This window comes from Triticum urartu, chromosome 5 (assembly GCF_003073215.2).
Source record: "Triticum urartu cultivar G1812 chromosome 5, Tu2.1, whole genome shotgun sequence".
NCBI classification, from domain to species: Eukaryota; Viridiplantae; Streptophyta; class Magnoliopsida; order Poales; family Poaceae; genus Triticum; species Triticum urartu.
Window position 1 is genome coordinate 461,078,058 of NC_053026.1, and position 20,829 is coordinate 461,098,886.

Genomic DNA, 20,829 nt, shown 5'->3' on the forward strand with positions numbered 1-20,829 from the left:
TGTTGATTACCGTCCATTGAACAAGAAGACTATCAAGAACAAATACCCACTTCCCAACATCAACGAGCTGTTCGAACAACTCAAAGGTTCCCAAGTATTCTCCAAGCTTGATCTCCGCATGGGCTATCATCAGATTCGAATCCGTGAGCAAGATATTCCCAAGACGGCTTTCAGGACAAGCTATGGTTCATATGAATACATTGTCATGTCTTTTGGTCTCGTCAACGCTCCTCCGACTTTCTCTCGCATGATGAACTTCATCTTCAACTCCTACACCAATGACTTTGTTTTGGTCTATCTCGACGACATTCTGGTCTTTTCGAAGAACAAGGAAGATCATGCCAAGCACTTGCGTTTGGTGCTCGATAAGCTCAGGGAACACCAGTTCTACGCCAAGTTCTCCAAGTGCGAATTTTGGCTCGATGAGGTTCTTTATCTTGGTCATATCATCTCTGCCAAGGGCATTGCGGTGAATCCTAAGAAGGTGTCTGCAATTGTGAATTGGGAACCACCTCAGAACGTGAAGCAACTCCGTAGCTTCCTCAGTCTCACAAGCTATTGTCGAAGGTTCGTTGAGAACTTTTCAAAGATCACGAAGCCTCTCTCAAACCTTCTCCAGAAACACATCAAGTACGTTTGGTCTCCGGAATGTGACATCGCTTTCAACACTTTGAAAGAGAAATTGGTCACTGCTCCAATTCTGACTCCTCCTGATGAATCCAAACTGTACGAGGTCTTTTGCGATGCCTCTCTCCAAGGTCTCGGTGCGGTGTTGATGCAAGAGAAGAAAGTTGTGGCTTATACCTCTCGCCAGTTGAAGCCCAACGAGAAGAACTACCCCACTCATGACCTCGAGTTGGCGGCAGTTGTGCATGCTCTTTTGACTTGGAGACATCTCTTATTGGGAAGAAAAGTGGACATCTTCACTGACCACAAGAGTCTCAAGTACATCTTCACTCAGCCTAATCTCAACCTCAGGCAGACTCGATGGGTTGAAATGATTCAAGAGTATATTCCGAGTATCAAGTATACTCCAGGCAAGGCCAATGTGATTGCTGACGCATTGAGCAGGAAGGCTTATTGCAACAATCTGATTCTCAAGTCTTATCAACCCGAGCTTTGTGAAGCTTTCCGCAAACTCAATCTGCATGTTGTTCCTCAAGGTTTCCTCGCGAACCTTCAAGTCTCTCCTACCTTGGAAGACCAGATTCGCCAAGCTCAACTTCTTGATGCTATTGTGAAGAAGGTGAAGATTGGGATTGCCAAGAGTCAACCCAAGTACAAGTGCTACCGCCTTGATGACAAGGATACTCTTTTCTTCGAGGATCATATTGTTGTGCCCAAAGGTGACCTTCATAAAGTGATCATGAACGAGGCTCACAATTCTCTCCTCTCCATCCACCCTGGGAGCACGAAGATGTATCAGGACCTCAAGCAGGCTTATTTGTGGACTCGTATGAAGCGCGAGATTGCTCAGTTCATGAATGAGTGTGATGTCTGCAGAAGAGTGAAGGCAGAACACCAAAGGCCAGTTGGTCTCCTCCAACCTCTTGCCATTCCAGAATGGAAGTTTGACCACATTGAGATGGACTTCGTGACTAGGTTTCCAAAGTCCAAGCGTGGCAATGATGCTATATTCGTTGTCATCGACAAACTCACTAAAGTGGCTCATTTTCTGCCTATCAAAGAGTCTATCACTGCAGCTCAATTGGCGGAGCTCTATACCTCTCGAATTGTCTCGCTTCACGGTATTCCACAGGTGATCTCTTCAGACCGTGGCAGCATCTTTACCTCCAAGTTTTGGGATTCTTTTCAGAAGGCCATGGGCACCAACATCCGCTTCAGTACAACTTTCCATCCTCAAACTAGCGGTCAAGTCGAGCGTGTCAACCAGATTCTTGAAGATATGCTCAGGGTTTGTGTGATCTCCTTCGGCATGAAGTGGGAGGATTGTCTTCCATATTCTGAATTCTCCTACAACAATAGTTTTCAAGCAAGTTTGGGCAAGGCCCCATTCGAAATTCTGTACGGCAGGAAGTGCCGTACCCCTCTCAACTGGTCTGAAACCGGTGAACGTCAACTTCTGGGAAATGACTTAATCACAGAGGCAGAGGAAATGTGCAAAGTCATTCGAGATAACCTCAAAGCAGCGCAATCGCGCCAGAAGAGCTACTATGATAGTAAGCACAGTGATTTGGCTTTCGAGATCGGAGATCATGTTTACCTCCGCATATCTCCTATGAAAGGTACTCATCGCTTCGGTATCAAAGGGAAGCTTGCCCCTAGATATGTGGGACCTTTCAAGATCGTCAATAAGAGAGGCGATCTCGCCTATCAACTCGAGCTTCCTTCAAACTTTGCAAATGTGCATGACGTGTTCCATGTCTCTCAGCTCCGCAAGTGCTTCAATACCCCTGAACGCACCGTCAACTTCGAAGACATTGAGCTCCAAGAAGATCTCTCTTATCGTGAGCACCCCGTTGCAATTCTTGAAGAGACTGAACGCAAGACTCGCAATAAGTCAATCAAATTCCTCAAAGTCAAGTGGTCACACCATTCCGACCGTGAAGCCACCTGGGAACGCGAGGATCACCCCCGTTCTGAGTACCCGGCGTTCTTCCAGTCCTAGATCTCGGGACGAGATCCTTTCGTAGTGGTGGAGTGTTGTAACACCCCGGATATGATTTACCTAATATGTAATCCAACTCTTGCCGTTTCCGGCATTAAGTTATTTTATTTTCTCGGGTTTGGGTTTTTGTCTCCATGTGTTGTTGTCGTTGTCATGCATCTCATATCATGTCATCATGTGCATTGCATTTGCATACGTGTTCATCTCATGCATTCGAGCATTTTCCCCGTTGTTCGTTTTGCATTCCGGCGCTCCCTTCTCCTTTGGTGGTCATTTCTACTTTTCTTTCGTGTGTGGGGATTAAACATTTCCGGTTTGGACCAAGATTGCCAAGCAGCCTTGGTTTACTACCGGTAGACCGCCTGTCAAGTTTCGTACCATTTGGACTTCGTTTGATGCTCCAACGGTTAACCGAGGGACCGAGAAGGCCTCGTGTGTTGCAGCCCAACACCCCTCCAATTTGGGCCAAAACCCACCAAAACCCTCTCCATCATCTAGAGCGTTCGATCACGATCGCGTGGCCGAAAACCGCACCTCATTTGGACACTCCTAGCTCCCTTTATGCCTATATATACCTCCCCCATTTGAAATCCCGGATCCCCTCCTTCCTAAACCCTAAAAATCGCCCGTCGCGAGCCGGACATGTCCGCCGCGCCGGACAATGCGTCCGCCGCCGCCCGCGGTCACTGAGGCTCCGCCACGTGGCACGCCGGCCTCCTCCCGCCGCCGGCCCGTCCCGGCCCGAAGCCGGCCCTCCGCCACTTCCGCCTGGGCCAGAGTGGTCGCGCCTCGCCGCCTGGCTTCTTCCCCGCGGTCACCGATGCCGTCTCCGGCGAACTCCGACGCCGCCCCGCCGCCTCATCGCTCTGCCGCGCCGCCCCGGCCTCGCGCCGCCCGCCTCCTCCTCCCGCAGCGGCGAGCGCCGCCACCGGACGCCACCGCGCCGCCGCAGGCCTCCGGCGCCGACCCCCTCACTCCGGCCGCCCCCGACAACTCCGGCGCCGACCTCCCCGGCGATCCTCGGGAACCATGCTGCTACAGTACCCCCAAATCCAGATCTGGATCTCGGGTTGACTTTCGTCCCTAACCCTAATTTTATTGCTATGTTCATCGTGCCGTAACTTTGCATCCATAGATCCGTTTTGGGCATATAGCATATCAAAATGTTCATCTCAGAGAGCACATCATTTCATCTCATTGCATCATTTTCATTTGAGTTCATCTTGATGCCCGAAATGCTATTGGAAGAGTGCTATTTGAGATAATTGTCAGATCTGCTGCTCCAATTAGCTATTTGTCATTTTTGCCATGATTAATGTGTGCATGATATGCCCATGAGCTCTACATGTGTTTTGTTATATGCTTTGCCATTTTTCCAGAGGTGCAATCCATGTATTTTTGTGATGTGTGTGGTGACTAGCACAAGCTTGCAAAGTGGTGCATTCGTTAATGCTGATTTCCGGGACTTAGCATTTCCACAAAGTCCTTGGACTGTTTTTATCAATATGCCATATGTTCATGTTGTTTTCTAGTGATCCGTGCCTCTTTTGAGGATGATCAGTAAGGATGATTTGTTAATCTTGTAGTGATCTATCCATCCATGTCTTTGTTTGCAATTATGGAGCACCCTAGCTTGAGTCAATCGAGCTCTACGTTTGCTACTTCGTGAATTTGGGCAGATTGTCTAGTTGTTAGCGATTTTGCCGAGGATGTTGTAGTTGATCCGTGCATGCTATGTTGTTGTTCTTGCCATGTCTAGCTTGTATAATGTGTATTCTTGATGGGTGTATGCTTAGATTGTCATTACTTGCTCTGTAGTGAGTGCATCAAGCTCGTAAACATGCCTACTTGATATCTGATTTGCATGTTCCAGTTTTTCACTAAGTGTGTGATCTGTTTATGTTTTTGCCATGTTCACATGCTTGCAATTATATTTTCTGATTCCTTTTGGCTCAAGGTCACTAAGGCACTTTTGTTAAGCTCTTTGAGTAGCTCTATGCCATGCTTTGCTTGGCCAGGTTCAGTTCCTGTAGCATCTAGTTTTCATGCTCCAAAGTGTGCTACCTGATCTGAAATTCCAGACAAGTGTTAATTTCACTAAGTCTGAAATCTGTTTACCAAATGCATTTTTGCCATGCTTGTTTGAACCTGTTAATGGATGAATTGGCCGTATCTCAGTGTTCATCTTTTGTTAAGCACCATGAATGGATCCCTGCCATGTATTTTGTTTCCATGTTTGAGTGCTGTAGCATGTTTAACTTGTTGCATTTAGATGGCTACTTGCTGTATATCGCAGATCGGTGCCATATTTAAATTGCTTGCCATTTGCAAACCGTGTCTCCGATTCCGGTGATCTTTATATCATTTTCAAGCGAAATCACCTCACCTTTCTAGTGGAACACTTGGATTTCCAAGTTGAGGCCAGGTTCATTCATTCCTTGTCAAATCTTGCATATGCATCACATATCGCATCCCACATAGCATACCATGTTTGCATCATGTTGTTTGAGATTTGCACGTGGTTGATTGTGTCCTTGTTGCTTGTTTGTCTTGTTTGGGTAGAGCCAGGAGACGAGTTTGCTAACGAGGAGCCCGTTGAGTTTGCTTTCGAGGATCCAGTCAACTTTGACAACTTTGCAGGCAAGATGATCATACCCTCGAAATCACTTCTATCTTTGCTTTGCTAGATGCTCGCTCTTTTGCTATGACTATGCTACAATGCCTACCACTTGCTTATCATGCCTACCAAATTGCCATGTCAAACCTCTAACCCACCATGTCCTAGCAAACCGTTGATTGGCTATGTTACCGCTTTGCTCAGCCCCTCTTATAGCGTTGCTAGTTGCGGGTGAAGATTGGAGACCGTTCCTTGTTGGAACATTATTTTCTTGTTGGGATATCATTATATTATCTTGTTATCTTAATGCATCTATATACTTGGTAAAGGGTGGAAGGCTCGGCCTCTCGCCTAGTGTTTTGTTCCACTCTTGCCGCCCTAGTTTTCCGTCATATCGATGTTATGTTCCTGGATTTTGCGTTCCTTACGCGGTTGGGTGATAATGGGAACCCCTTGACAGTCCGCCTTGAATAAAACTCCTCCAGCAATGCCCAACCTTGGTTTTACCATTTGCCATCTAGCCTTTTTCGCTTGGGTTTCGCGGACTCAAGGGTCATCTTTATTTTAAACCCCCCGGGCCAGTGCTCCTCTAAGCGTTGGTCCAACCTAGAGCACCGTGCGGGGCCGTCCCTTGGCAACTTGGGTTACATCGGCTCCCGTACGCTTAGCTTATCCGGTGTGCCCTAAGAATGAGATATGTGCAGATCCTATCGGGATTTGTCGGCACAGCGGGTGGTGTTGCTGGACTTGTTTTACCATTGTCGGAGTTGTCTTGTAGAACCGGGATGCCGAGTCTGATCGGAATGTCTCGGGAGAAGGTATATCCTTCGTTGACCGTGAGAGCTTGTCATGGGCTAAGTTGGGCCTCCCCTGCAGGGATTTGAACTTTCGAAAGCCGTGCCCGCGGTTATGGGCAGATGGGAATTTGTTAATGTCCGATTGTAGATAACTTGAACCTTAAATTAATTAAAATGAATCAACTGTGTGCGTTACCGTGATGGTCTCTTCTCGACGGAGTCCGGCAAGTGAACACGGTGTTGGAGTAATGCTTACCACAGGTTGCTCTCTAGTTATTCGTTCGCGCTTTGCCTTCTCTTCTCGCTCTCTTTTGCGAACAGGTTAGCCACCATATATTCTAGTCGCTTGCTACGGCTCCACATATTACCTTGTCTTACCTATGAGCTTAAATAGTCTTGATCGCGAGGGTGCGAGATTGCTCAGTCCCTGTGGCTCACAGTTTACTTCCAAACCAGATGCAGGGCCTGATGACTCCGTTCCAGATGATGCGCTTGAGCTCAAGTGGGAGTTCGATGAAGCTTCCCGTCGTTACTATGTGTCTTTCCCTGATGATCAGTAGTGGTGCCCAGTTGGGGCGATCGGGACCATGTCGCATGTTGGGTTGATCTTTTATTTTGGCGCCGTACTCGGGCCATGAGTGATTGGATGATGTAATGCTATTTATGTACTTTGTTTGACGTGGCGAGTGTAAGCCAACTATGTACCTTCCCCCCTTTATTATCTATTTTACATGGGATGTTGTGATGATTGCCTTACTTGCGACATTGCTTTCAATGCGGTTATGCCTCTAAGTCGTGCTTCAACACGTAAGAGATATAGCCGCATTGAGGGCGTTACAGAGTGACAGAAGCACAGACCCGAGTAAGTAGGTTGTTTGCGTATGGGATAAAGGGGACTTGATGCTTTAATGCTATGGTTGGGTTTTACCTTAATGAACCTTTAGTAGTTGCGGATGCTTGCTAGAGTTCCAATCATAAGTGCATATGATCCAAGTAGAGAAAGTATGTTAGCTTATGCCTCTCCCTCAAATAAAATTGCAATAATGATTACCGGTCTAGTTATCGATTGCCTAGGGACAAATAACCTTCTTGTTGACAAAAAGCTCTTTACTAAAACTAATTTAGTTGTGTCTTTATCTAAACAGCCCCTAGCTTTTATTTACATGCTCTCTACTTTCTTGCAAGCTTACCCAAAAACACCTACAAAGTACTTCTAGTTTCATACTTGTTTCCGGTAAAGGGAACGTCAAGCGTGCGTAGAGTTGTATCGGTGGTCGATAGAACTTGAGGGAATATTTGTTCTACCTTTAGCTCCTCGTTGGGTTCGACACTCTTACTTATCGAAAGAGGCTACAATTGATCCCCTACACTTGTGGGTTATCAAGACCTTTTTCTGGCGCCATTGCCGGGGAGCAATAGCATGGGGTGAATATTCTCGTGTGTGCTTGTTTGCTTTTTCACTAAGTAATTTTTATTTACTGTTATTAGTTGTTTTCTATCTTTAGTTATGGGTAGGAAACGTAAAATACCAAAAAAATTAGTTGTACCTACTGAACCAATGGTTGAAGAACCACTCAAAATCTATCACACTACTGAAGCTTATTACTTGGATCATCTTCGATCCCTATGTGCTCGTGCTGAAACCCCAACTAGCTTAGTTGAGGGCAAATCTTTAGATGAGCATGCTTGTTATGTGTGACACCGTATATCTGAAAAAGGGAAACTATTATGGGGTCGAATTTAACCTTTGCAATGCTATGCTTGGAATTTATGTGAAATATATTATTGTACTTGTTGTTCTGAAAACCCTAAGAAACACCTTCCCTACCAATGTGAGTTTATTGATAATGGAATCTTATCTTCATATTCTAAGGGTGTTTATAATTACTATGATGTTCAACAAATTGAAGAATTTGTTGCTTTTAAGGGTGCTTTTGAAATTGCTTCTTTGATTGAAAAGTATGGTGCTACTCTTTAAAAATCTGAAAATTTTGATATATTTAAATATTGCTATGATAATTATGCTTCTAATGCCTATGTTGAACTATATATTGAGGACTACTCCGCTTTCCAAGAAGAGAATAATATTTTGCAGGAGTCTATGGAAGAAGAAATTGATAAAACTGTGAGCTCATTGGATGAAAAAGATGAGGAGGAGAGCGAAGAACACAAGGAGGAAGAGCGGATTGATCACCCGTGCCCACCTTCTAATGAGAGTAACTCTTCAAATCATACATTGTTTAATTCCCTTTCGTGCTTACCGAAGGATGATTGCTATGATGACTGTTATGAACCCTATGATTCTTTTGAAATATCCCTTTTTGATGATGCTTGCTATACTTGTGGCCAAGATGCCAATATGAATGATGCTTATGGAGATGAACTTGCTACAGTTCCTTATGTTAAACATGAAGTTGTTGCTATTGCACCCACGCATGATAGTCCTATTATCTTTTTGAATTCTCCCAACTACACTATATCGGAGAAGTTTGCACTTATTAAGGATTATATTGATGGGTTGCCTTTTACTACTACACATGATGATTTTGATGAGTATAATATGCATGTGCTTTCTGCTCCTACTTGCAATTATTATGAGAGAGGAACTATATCTCCACCTCTCTATGTCTCCAACACGATAAAATTGCAAGAAACTGTTTATACTATGCATTGGCCTTTACTTTGTGTGCATGAATTGTTCTTTTATGACATGCCAATGCATAGGAAGAGAGTTAGACTTCGTCATTACATGATATATGTTACTTTGTGCTCACTCCTAAATTACAAATCATTGCTAATTAAAATTGGCTTTGATCTACCTTGGGATCCGGGTGGATTCACTACTTGAGAACTATATGCCTAGCTTAATGGCTTTAAAGAAAGCGCTGCCAGGGAGACAACCCGCAATTTTTAGAGAGTCATTTATTTCTGTTGAGTGCTTTCATATAGTTTAAAAACAACAAAAATAAAGAGGGAAACCCAAAACTTTTTCAAAAAGAAAACGAAAGTGAGAAAGACGAGAATTGTTGATGTGGGAGCTAGCCTTGAACTTTGTTCATGCTCACGGAAACTTTGTGAATCTTGATTACAGAAACTTTTCAATAAAAATAATTATCCCCTTGTATTATAAAAATAATGTGCCAAGGTTTGCCTTTAGGATGTTTACGATGCTTGTTGGTTTGTGCGGTGCAGGACAGAAACTTTGGCTGTAGTGCGCGAATTTTATTTTCTTACTGGAACGATAAATGGTTCTGATTCTTTTTGCACTGTCTTCCTATACAAATTGTTTATTTTTACTAATTTTGGTATAATTTTTCAATTATGATAAGTATGGTGAATTTTCAGATTTCTACAGACTGTTCTGTTTTAGACAGATTCTGTTTTTGATGCATAGTTTGCTTGTTTTGATGAAACTATCAATGTATATCAGTGGATTAAGCCATGAAAAAGTTATATTACAGTAGACACAATGCAAAAACAAAATATTAATTGGTTTTCAACAGTACCTAGAGTAGTGATTTGCTTTATTATACTAACGGATCTTACCGAGTTTTTTGTTGAAGTTTTGTGTGGATGAAGTGTTCGATGATTGAGAAGGTTTTGATGTGAGAAGAAGGAAGAGAGGCAAGAGCTCAAGCTTGGGGATGCCTGAGGAACCCCAAGTAAATATTCAAGGAGACTCAAGCATCTAAGCTTGGGGATGCTGGGGAGGCATCCCCTCTTTCTTCAACAAGTATCGGTATGTTTACGGATTCGTTTCGTTCATGCGATATGTGCATGTCTTAGAGCGTCTTTTGCATTTAGGTTTTTATTTTTATTTTATGCACCATGCTGGTATGAGATAGTCCTTGGTTGATTTATAGAATGCTCTTTGCACTTCACTTATATCTTTTGAGTATGGCTTTATAGAATGCTTCATGTGCTTCACTTATATCATTTGAAGTTTGGATTGCCTGTTTCTCTTCACTTAGACAACCACCATTTTTAGAATGCTCTTTTGCTTAACTTATATTTGTTAGAGCACGGGCCAATCTTTTGTAGAAAGAATTAAACTCTCTTGCTTCACTTATATCTATTTAGAGACATGACAGGAACTGGTCATTCACATGGTTAGTCATAAAATCCTACATAAACTTGTAGATCGCTGAATATGATATGTTTGATTCCTTGCAATAGTTTTGCGATATAAGGATGGTGATATTAGAGTCATGCTAGTCGGGTAATTGTGAAATTGAGAAATACTTGTGTTGAGGTTTGCAAGTCCCGTAGCATGCACGTATGGTGAGCCATTATGTAACGAAGTCGGAGCATGAGGTCTTTATTGATTGCCTTCCTTATGAGTGGCAGTCGGGGACGAGCGATGGTCTTTTCCTACCAATCTATCCCCCTAGGAGCATGCGCGTAGTACTTTGTTTCGATGACTAATAGATTTTTGCAATAAGTATGTGAGTTCTTTATGACTAATGTTGAGTCCATGGATTATACACACTCTCACCCTTCCACCATTGCTAGCCTCTCTAGTACTGCGCAACTTTCGCCGGTACCATAAACCCACCATATACCTTCCTCAAAACAGCCACCATACCTACCTATCATGGCATTTCCATAGCCATTCCAAGATATATTGCCATGCAACTTTCATCATCATCATATACATGACTTGAGCATTCATTGTCATATTGCTTTGCATGATCGTAAGATAGCTAGCATGATGTTTTCATGGCTTGTCCGTTTTTTATGTCATTGCTACTCTAGATCATTGCACATCCCGGTACACCGCCGGAGGCATTTATATAGAGTCATATCTTTGTTCTAGATATCGAGTTGTAATGTTGAGTTGTAAGTAAATAAAAGTGTGATGACCATCATTATTAGAGCATTGCCCAGTGAGGAAAGGATGATGGAGACTATGATTCCCCCATAATTCGGGATGAGACTCCGGACTTTACAAAAAAATAAAAGAGGCCAAAGAAGCCCAAATAAAAAATAAAAGAGGCCAAAGAAGCCCAAATAAAAAAAGAGGCCAAAGAAGCCCACCAAAAAAAAGAAAGAAATAAAATAAAAAAATGAGAGAAAAAGAGAGAAGGGGCAATGTTACTATCCTTTTACCACACTTGTGCTTCAGAGTAGCACCATGTTCGTCATATAGAGAGTCTCTTGAGTTATCACTTTCATATACTAGTGGGAATTTTCATTATAGAACTTGGCTTGGATATTCTGATGATGGGCTTCCTCAAACGCCCGAGGTCTTCATGAATGTTGGTGTCAAAACCGGCGGATCTCGGGTAGGGGGTCCCGAACTGTGCGTCTAGGCCGGATGGTAACAGGAGGCAGGGGACATGATGTTTTACCCAGGTTCGGGCCCTCTTGATGGAGGTAAAACCCTACGTCCTGCTTGATTAATATTGACGATATGGGTAGTACAAGAGTAGATCTACCACGAGATCAGAGAGGCTAAACCCTAGAAGCTAGCCTATGGTATGATTGTATGTTGTGATTTTTGTCCTATGGACTAAAAACCCTTCGGTTTATATAGACACCGGAGAAGGTTAGGGTTACACAAGGTCGGTTACAAAGGAGGAGATATCCATATACGTATTGCCTAGCTTGCCTTCCACGCCAAGTAGAGTCCCATCCGGACATGAGACGAAGTCTTCAATCTTGAATCTTCATAGTCCAACAGTCCGGCCAAAGGATATAGTCCGGCTGTCCGGAGACCCCCTAATCCAGGACTCCGTCAGTAGCCCCCGAACCAGGCTTCAGTGACGATGAGTCCGGCGCACAGTATTGTCTTCGGCAAGGCGGGGTCCTCTCCGAATTCTGTGCACCTGTCAAAATAATGTCCGATTTCTTGTGAATGTTGCACTCCTTGGCTTCCACGCCCAATAATGTCCACTTTCCACATGTCGAGCGAATGTGAAGAGCTAGGGTGTTTTCACATTTACCCCCTAGCTGTGTGAATGAGCCGCCTATTTAAAAAGACGAGGATTCAGATCCAAATCACACCATCCTCCCTTGGCGAGCCTTCATCGGAGCGCGCCCGACAGAGATCCATGTTGGAAATATGCCCTAGAGGCAATAATAAATTAGTTATTATTATATTTCCTTGTTCATGATAATCGTTTATTATCCATGCTATAATTGTATTGATAGGAAACTCAGATACATGTGTGGATACATAGACAACACCATGTCCCTAGTAAGCCTCTAGTTGACTAGCTCGTTGATCAATAGATGGTTACGGTTTCCTGACCATGGACATTGGATGTCGTTGATAACGGGATCACATCATTAGGAGAATGATGTGATGGACAAGACCCAATCCTAAGCATAGCACTAGATCGTGTAGTTCGTATGCTAAAGCTTTTCTAATGTGAAGTATCATTTCCTTAGACCATGAGATTGTGCAACTCCCGGATACCGTAGGAGTGCTTTGGGTGTGCCAAACGTCACAACGTAACTAGGTGGCTATAAAGGTACACTACGGGTATCTCCGAAAGTGTCTGTTGGGTTGGCACGAATCGAGACTGGGATTTGTCACTCCGTGTGACGGAGAGGTATCTCTGGGCCCACTCGGTAGGACATCATCATAATGTGCACAATGTGACCAAGGAGTTGATCACGGCATGATGTGTTATGGAACGAGTAAAGAGACTTGCCGGTAACGAGATTGAACAAAGGTATCGGGATACCGACGATCGAATCTCGGGCAAGTATCGTACCGATAGACAAAGGGAATTGCATACGGGATTGATTAAGTCCTTGACATCGTGGTTCATCCGATGAGATCATTGTGGAACATGTGGGAACCAACATGGGTATCCAGATCCCGCTGTTGCTTATTGACTGGAGAACGTCTCGGTCATGTCTACATGTCTCCCGAACCCGTAGGGTCTACACACTTAAGGTTCGATGACGCTAGGGTTATAAAGGAAGCTTGTATGTGGTTACCGAATGTTGTTTGGAGTCCCGGATGAGATCCCGGACGTCACGAGGAGTTCCGGAATGGTCCGGAGGTAAAGATTTATATATGGGAAGTCCTGTTTTGGTCACCGGACAAGTTTCAGGGTCACCGGTATTGTACCGGGACCACCGGAAGGGTCCCGGGGGCCCACCGGGTGGGGCCACCTTCCCCGGGGGGGGCACATGGGCTGTAGGGTGTGCACCTTGGCCTATATGGGCCAAGGGCACCAGCCCCAAGAGGCCCATGCGCCAAAGGATAAGGAAAGGAAGAGTCCTAAAGGGGGAAGGCACCTCCGAGGTGCCTTGGGGAGGAGGGACTCCTCCTAGCCGCACCCTTCCTTGGAGGAAGGGCCAAGGCTGCGCCTACCCCCCTCTCCCTTGCTCCTATATATATGTGGGGGTGGGTGGGCAGCCATACCAATGTTCTGGCGCAGCCCTCTCCTCTCTCCCAAGTCCTTCTCCTCTCCCGTGGTGCTTGGCGAAGCCCTGCAGGATTGCCACGCTCCTCCACCACCACCACGCCATTGTGCTGCTGCTGGATGGAGTCTTCCTCAACCTCTCCCTCTCTCCTTGCTGGATCAAGGCGTGGGAGACGTTACCGGGCTGTACGTGTGTTGAAGGCGGAGGTGCCGTCCGTTCGGCACTAGGATCATCGGTGATTTGGATCACGACGAGTATGACTCCATCAACCCCGTTCACTTGAACGCTTCCGCTTAGCGATCTACAAGGGTATGTAGATGCACTCTCCTTCCCCTCATTGCTGGTCTCTCCATAGATAGATCTTGGTGACACGTAGGAAAATTTTGAATTTCTGCTACGTTCCCCAACAGTGGCATCATGAGCTAGGTCTATGCGTAGTTTCTATGCACGAGTAGAACACAAAGTAGTTGTGGGCGTTGATTTTGTTCAATATGCTTACCGTTACTAGTCCAATCTTGATTCGGTGGCATTGTGGGATGAAGCGGCCCGGACCGACCTTACACGTACTCTTACGTGAGAGTGGTTCCACCGACTGACATGCACTAGTTGCATAAGGTGGCTAGCGGGTGTCTGTCTCTCCCACTTTAGTCGGATCGGATTCGATGAAAAGGGTCCTTATGAAGGGTAAATAGCAATTGGAATATCACGTTGTGGTTTTTGCGTAGGTAAGAAACGTTCTTGCTAGGAACCCATAGCAGCCACGTAAAACATGCAATCAACAATTAGAGGACGTCTAACTTGTTTTTGCAGGGTATGCCTTGTGATGTGATATGGCCAAAAGGATGTGATGAATGATATATGTGATGTATGAGATTGATCATGTTCTTGTAATAGGAATCATGACTTGCATGTCGATGAGTATGACAACCGGCAGGAGCCATAGGAGTTGTCTTAATTTATTTATGACCTGCGTGTCAACATAAACGTCATGTAATTACTTTACTTTATTTCTAACCGTTAGCTATAGTAGTAGAAGTAATAGTTTACGAGAAAAATTCATGAAGACACGATGATAGAGATCATGATGATGGAGATTATGGTGTCATGCCGGTGACAAGATGATCATGGAGCCCCAAGATGGAGATCAAAGGAGCTATATGATATTGGCCATATCATGTCACTATTATTTGATTGCATGTGATGTTTATCATGTTTATACATCTTATTTGCTTAGAACGACGGTAGTAAATAAGATGATCCCTCATTAAAATTTCAAGAAAGTGTTCCCCCTAACTGTGCACCGTTGCGACAGTTCATTGTTTCGAAGCACCACGTGATGATCGGGTGTGATAGATTCTAACGTTCACATACAACGGGTGTAAGACAGATTTACATACGCGAAACACTTAGGTTGACTTGACGAACCTAGCATGTGTACAGACATGGCCTCGGAACACAAGAGACCGAAAGGTCGAGCATGAGTCGTATGGTAGATACGATCAACATGAATATGTTCACCGATGTTGACTAGTCCGTCTCACGTGATGATCGGACACGGCCTAGTTGACTTGGATCATGTAATCACTTAGATGACTAGAGGGATGTCTATCTGAGTGGGAGTTCATAAGATGAACTTTATTATCCTGAACATAGTCAAAAGGTCTTCGCAAATTATGTCTTAGCTCGCGCTTCAGTTCTACTGTTTAGATATGTTCCTAGAGAAAATTTAGTTGAAAGTTGGTAGTAGCAATTATGCGGACTAGGTCCGTAAACTGAGGATTGTCCTCATTGCTTCATAGAAGGCTTATGTCCTTAATGCACCACTCAGTGTGCTGAACCTCGAACGTTGTCTATGGATGTTGCGAACATCTGACATACACGTTTTGATAACTACGTGATAATTCAGCTAAACGGTTTAGAGTTGAGGCACCGAAGACGGTTTTGAAACGTCACGAAACATATGAGATGTTTCGAGGGCTGAAATTGGAATTTCAGGCTCGTGCCCACGTCAAGAGGTATAAGACCTCCGACGATTCTCTTAGCCCACAAACTAAGGGAGAAAAGCTCAATCGTTGAGCTTGTGCTCAGATTATCTGAGTACAACAATCGCTTGAATCGACTGGGAGTTGATCTTCCAGATAAGATGGTGATGTTTCTCCAAAGTCATTACCACCAAGCTGCTTGAGCTTCGTGATGAACTATAATATATCAGGGACATATATGATGAATCCTTGAGATATTCGTGATGTTTGACACCACGAAAGTAGAAATCAAGAAGGAGCATCAATTGTTGATGGTTGGTGAAACCACTAGTTTCAAGAAGGGCAAGGGAACAAAGGGATACTTCATGAAACGGCAATTCAGCTGCTGCTCTAGTGAAGAAACCCAAGGTTGAACCCAAACCCGAGACTAAGTGCTTCTGTAATAATGGGAACAGCCACTGGAGCAGAATTACCCTAGATACTTGGTAGATAAGAAGGCTGGCAAGGTCGATAGAAGTATATTGGATGTATTATGTTAATGTGTACTTTACTAGTACTCCTAGTAGCACCAGGGTATTAGATACCAGTTCAGTTGCTAAATGTTAGTAAACTCGAAATAAAAGCTACGGAATGAACGGAGACTAGCTAAAGGTGAGCTGACGATATGTGTTGGAAGTGTTTCCAAGGTTGATATGATCAAGCATCGCACGCTCCCTCTACCATCGAGATTGGTATTAAAACCTAAATAATTGTTATTTGGTGTTTGCGTTGAGCATAGACATGATTGGATTATGTCTATCGTGATACGGTTATTCATTTAAGGAGAATAATGGTTACTCTATTTATTTGAATAATACCTTCAATGGTCTTACACCTGAAATGAATGGTTTATTGAATCTCGATCGTAGTGATACACATGTTCATGCCAAAAGATAGTAATGATAGTACCACCTACTTGTGGCACTGCCACGTAAGTCATATCGGTATAAAACGCATGAAGAAGCTCCATGTTGATGGATCTTTGGACTCACTCATTTTTGAAAAGTTTGAGGCATGCGAACCATGTCTATTGGTGAATATGCATGAAGAAACTCCATGCAAATGGACCGTTTGGACTCACTTGATTTTGAATCACTTGAGACATGCAAAATCATACCACATGGGCAAGATGACTGAAAGCCTCGTTTTCAGTAAAATGGAACTAGAAAGCAACTTGTTGGAAGTAATACATTTTGATGTGTGCAGTCCAATGAGTGCTGAGGCATGTAGTGGATATCGTTATGTTCTTACTTCACAAATGATTTGAGTAGATGTTGAGTATATTTACATGATGAATCACGAGTCTGAATTATTGAAAGGTTCAAGTAATTTCAGGGTGAAGTTGAAAGATTGTCGTGACAAGAGGATAAAATATCTATGATATGATCATAGAGATGAATATCTGAATTACGAGTTTGGCACATAATTAAGACATTGTGGAAATTGTTTCACAACTAATACAGCCTGGAACACCATAGTGTGATGGTGTGTCCGAACATCATAACTGCACCCTATTGGATATGATGCATACCATGATGGCTCTTATCGAATTACCACGATAGTTTATGGGTTAGGCATTAGAGACAACCGCATTCACTTTAAATAGGGCATCACGTAATTCCGATGAGATGAGACCGTATGAACTATGGTTTAGAGAAACCTAAGCTGTCATTTCTTAAAAAAAAATTTGGGGGCTGCGACGCTTATGTGGAAAAGTTTCAGGCTGATAAGCTCGAACCCAAAGCGGATAAATGCATCTTCATAGGACACCCAAAACAGTTGGGTATACCTCCTGTCTCAGAACCGAAAGCAATAAGGGATTGTTTCTAGAATCGGGTCCTTTCTCGAGGAAAAGTTTCTCTCGAAAGAATTGAGTGGGAGGATGGTGGAGACTTGATGAGGTTGTTGAACCATCTATTCAACTAGTGTGTGGCAGGGCACAGGAAGTTGTTCCTGTGGCACCTACACCAATTGAAGTGGAAGCTTATGATAGTGATCATGAAACTTCAGATCAAGTCACTACCAAACCTCGTGGGATGACAAGGATGCGTACTACTTCAGAGTGGTACGTAATCCTGTCTTGGAAGTCATGTTGCTAGACAACAATGAACCTACGAGCTATGGAGAAGCGATGGTGGGCCCGGATTCCGATAAATGGCTCGAGGCCATAAAATCTGAGAGAGGATCCATGTATGAAAACAAAGTGAAGACTTTGGCAGAACGACTCGATGGTCGTAAGGCTATTGAGTATAGATGGATTTTAAAAGGGAAGACAGACAATGATGGTAAGTATCACCATTAAGAAAGCTCGACTTGTCATTAAGATTTTTTCTGACAAGTTCAAGGAGTTGACTATGATGAGACTTTCTCACTCGTAGCGATGCTAAGAGTCTGTTGGAATTATATTAGCGATTGCTGCATTATTTATGAAATCTTGCAGATAGGATGTCAAAAACCATTGTTTCCTCGACGATTTTCTTGAGGAAAGGTTGTATGTGATACAACCGAAAGGTTTTGTTAATCCTGAAAGATGCTAATAAGTATGCAAAGCTCCAGCAATCCTTCTAAGGACTGGAGTAAGCATCTCGGAGTTGGAATGTATGCTTTGATAAGATGATCAAAGTTTTGGGTGTATACAAAGTTTATGAGAAACTTGTATTTCCAAAGAAGTGAGTGGGAGCACTATAGAATTTCTGATGAATATATGTTGTTGACATGTTGTTAATCAGAAATGACATAGAATTTTGGAAAGCATATAGGGTTATTTGGAAAGTGTTTTTCAATGGAAAGCCTTGATTAAGCTACTTGAACATTGAGCATCAAGATCTATAAGGATATATCAAAACGCTTAATGGTACTTTCAAATGAGCACATACCTTGACATGATCTTGAAGGTGTTCAAGATGGATCAGACAAAGAAGGAGTTCTTGCCTGAGTTTTAAGGTATGAAGTTAAGACTTAAAGCTCGACCACGGCAGAAGAAAGAGGAAGGACGAAGGTCGTCCCCTATGCTTTTGTCATAGGCTCCATACGGTATGCCATGCTGAGTACCACACCTGATGTGTGCCTTGCCACATATTTGGCAAGAGGGTACAAAGGTGATTTAGGAGTAGATCACCAGATAGCGGTCTAAATTATCCTTAGAGGAATAAGGATATGTTTCTCGATTATGGAGGTGGTAAAAGAGTTCGTCGTAAAAGGTTACGCCGATGCAAACTTTGACACTAATCCAGATTATTCTGAGTAGTAAACTAGATTCGTATAGTAGAACATTTATTTGGAATAGCTCCAAATGTAGCGTAGTAGTTGCATCTACAAGATGACATAGAAATTTGCGAAGCACATACGGATCTGAAAGATTCAGACCCGTTGACTATAACATCTCTCACAAGCATAACATGATCAAACCCAAAACTCATCGAGTGTTAATCACATGGTAATGTGAACTAAATTATTGACTCTAGTAAACTCTTTGATTGTTAGTCACATGGGGATGTGACCTTGAGTGTTAGTCACATGGTAATGTGAACTAGATTATTGACTCTAGTAAACTCTTTGGGTGTTAGTCACATGGGGATGTGACCTTGAGTGTTAATCACATATCGATGTGAACTGGATTATTGACTCTAGTGCAAGTGGGAGACTGTTGGAAATATGCCCTAGAGGCAATAATAAATTAGTTATTATTATATTTCCTTGTTCATGATAATCGTTTATTATCCATGCTATAATTGTATTGATAGGAAACTCAGATACATGTGTGGATACATAGACAAAACCATGTCCCTAGTAAGCCTCTAGTTGACTAGCTCGTTGATCAATAGATGGTTACGGTTTCCTGACCATGGACATTGGATGTCGTTGATAATGGGATCACATCATTAGGAGAATGATGTGATGGACAAGACCCAATCCTAAGCATAGCACTAGATCGTGTAGTTCGTATGCTAAAGCTTTTCTAATGTCAAGTATCATTTCCTTAGACCATGAGATTGTGCAACTCCCGGATACCGTAGGAGTGCTCTGGGTGTGCCAAATGTCACAACGTAACTGGGTGGCTATAAAGGTACACTACGGGTATCTCCGAAAGTGTCTGTTGGGTTGGCACGAATCGAGACTGGGATTTGTCACTCCGTGTGACGGAGAGGTATCTCTGGGCCCACTCGGTAGGACATCATCATAATGTGCACAATGTGACCAAGGAGTTGATCATAGGATGATGTGTTATGGAACGAGTAACGAGACTTGCAGGTAACGAGATTGAACAAAGGTATCGGGATACCGACGATCGAATCTCGGGCAAGTATCGTACCGATAGACAAAGGGAATTGCATACAGGATTGATTAACTCCTTGACATCGTGGTTCATCCGATGAGATATTCGTGGAACATGATTGAACCAACATGGGTATCCAGATCCCGCTGTTGGTTATTGACCGGAGAACGTCTCGGTCATTCTGCATGTCTCCCGAACCCGTAGGGTCTACACACTTAAGGTTCGATGACGCTAGGGTTATAAAGGAAGCTTGTATGTGGTTACCGAATGTTGTTCGGAGTCCCAGATGAGATCCCGGACGTCACGAGGAGTTCCAGAATGGTCCGGAGGTAAAGATTTATATATGGGAAGTCCTGTTTTGGTCACCGGACAAGTTTCGGGGTCACCGGTATTGTACCGGGACCACCGGAAGGGTCCCGGGGGCCCACCGGGTGGGGCCACCTGCCCCGGGGGGCCACATGGGCTGTAGGGGTGTGCACCTTGGCCTATATGGGCCAAGGGCACCAGCCCCAAGAGGCCCATGCGCCAAAGGATAAGGAAAGGAAGAGTCCTAAAGGGGGAAGGCACCTCCAAGGTGCCTTGGGGAGGAGGGACTCCTCCTAGCCGCACCCTTCCTTGGAGGAAGGGCCAAGGCTGCGCCTCCCCCCCTCTCCCTTGCTCCTATATATATGTGGGGGTGGGTGGGCAGCCATACCAATGTTCTGGCACAGCCCTCTCCTCTCTCCCAAGTCCTTCTCCTCTCCCGTGGTGCTTGGTGAAGCCCTGCAGGATTGCCACGCTCCTCCACCACCACCACGCCGTTGTGCTGCTGCTGGATGGAGTCTTCCTCAACCTCTCCCTCTCTCCTTGCTGGATCAAGGCGTGGGAGACGTCACCGGGCTGTACGTGTGTTGAACGCGGAGGTGCCGTCCGTTCGGCACTAGGATCATCGGTGATTTGGATCACGACGAGTACGACTCCATCAACCCCGTTCACTTGAACGCTTCCGCTTAGCGATCTACAAGGGTATGTAGATGCACTCTCCTTCCCCTCGTTGCTGGTCTCTCCATAGATAGATCTTGGTGACACGTAGGAAAATTTTGAATTTCTGCTATGTTCCCCAACAA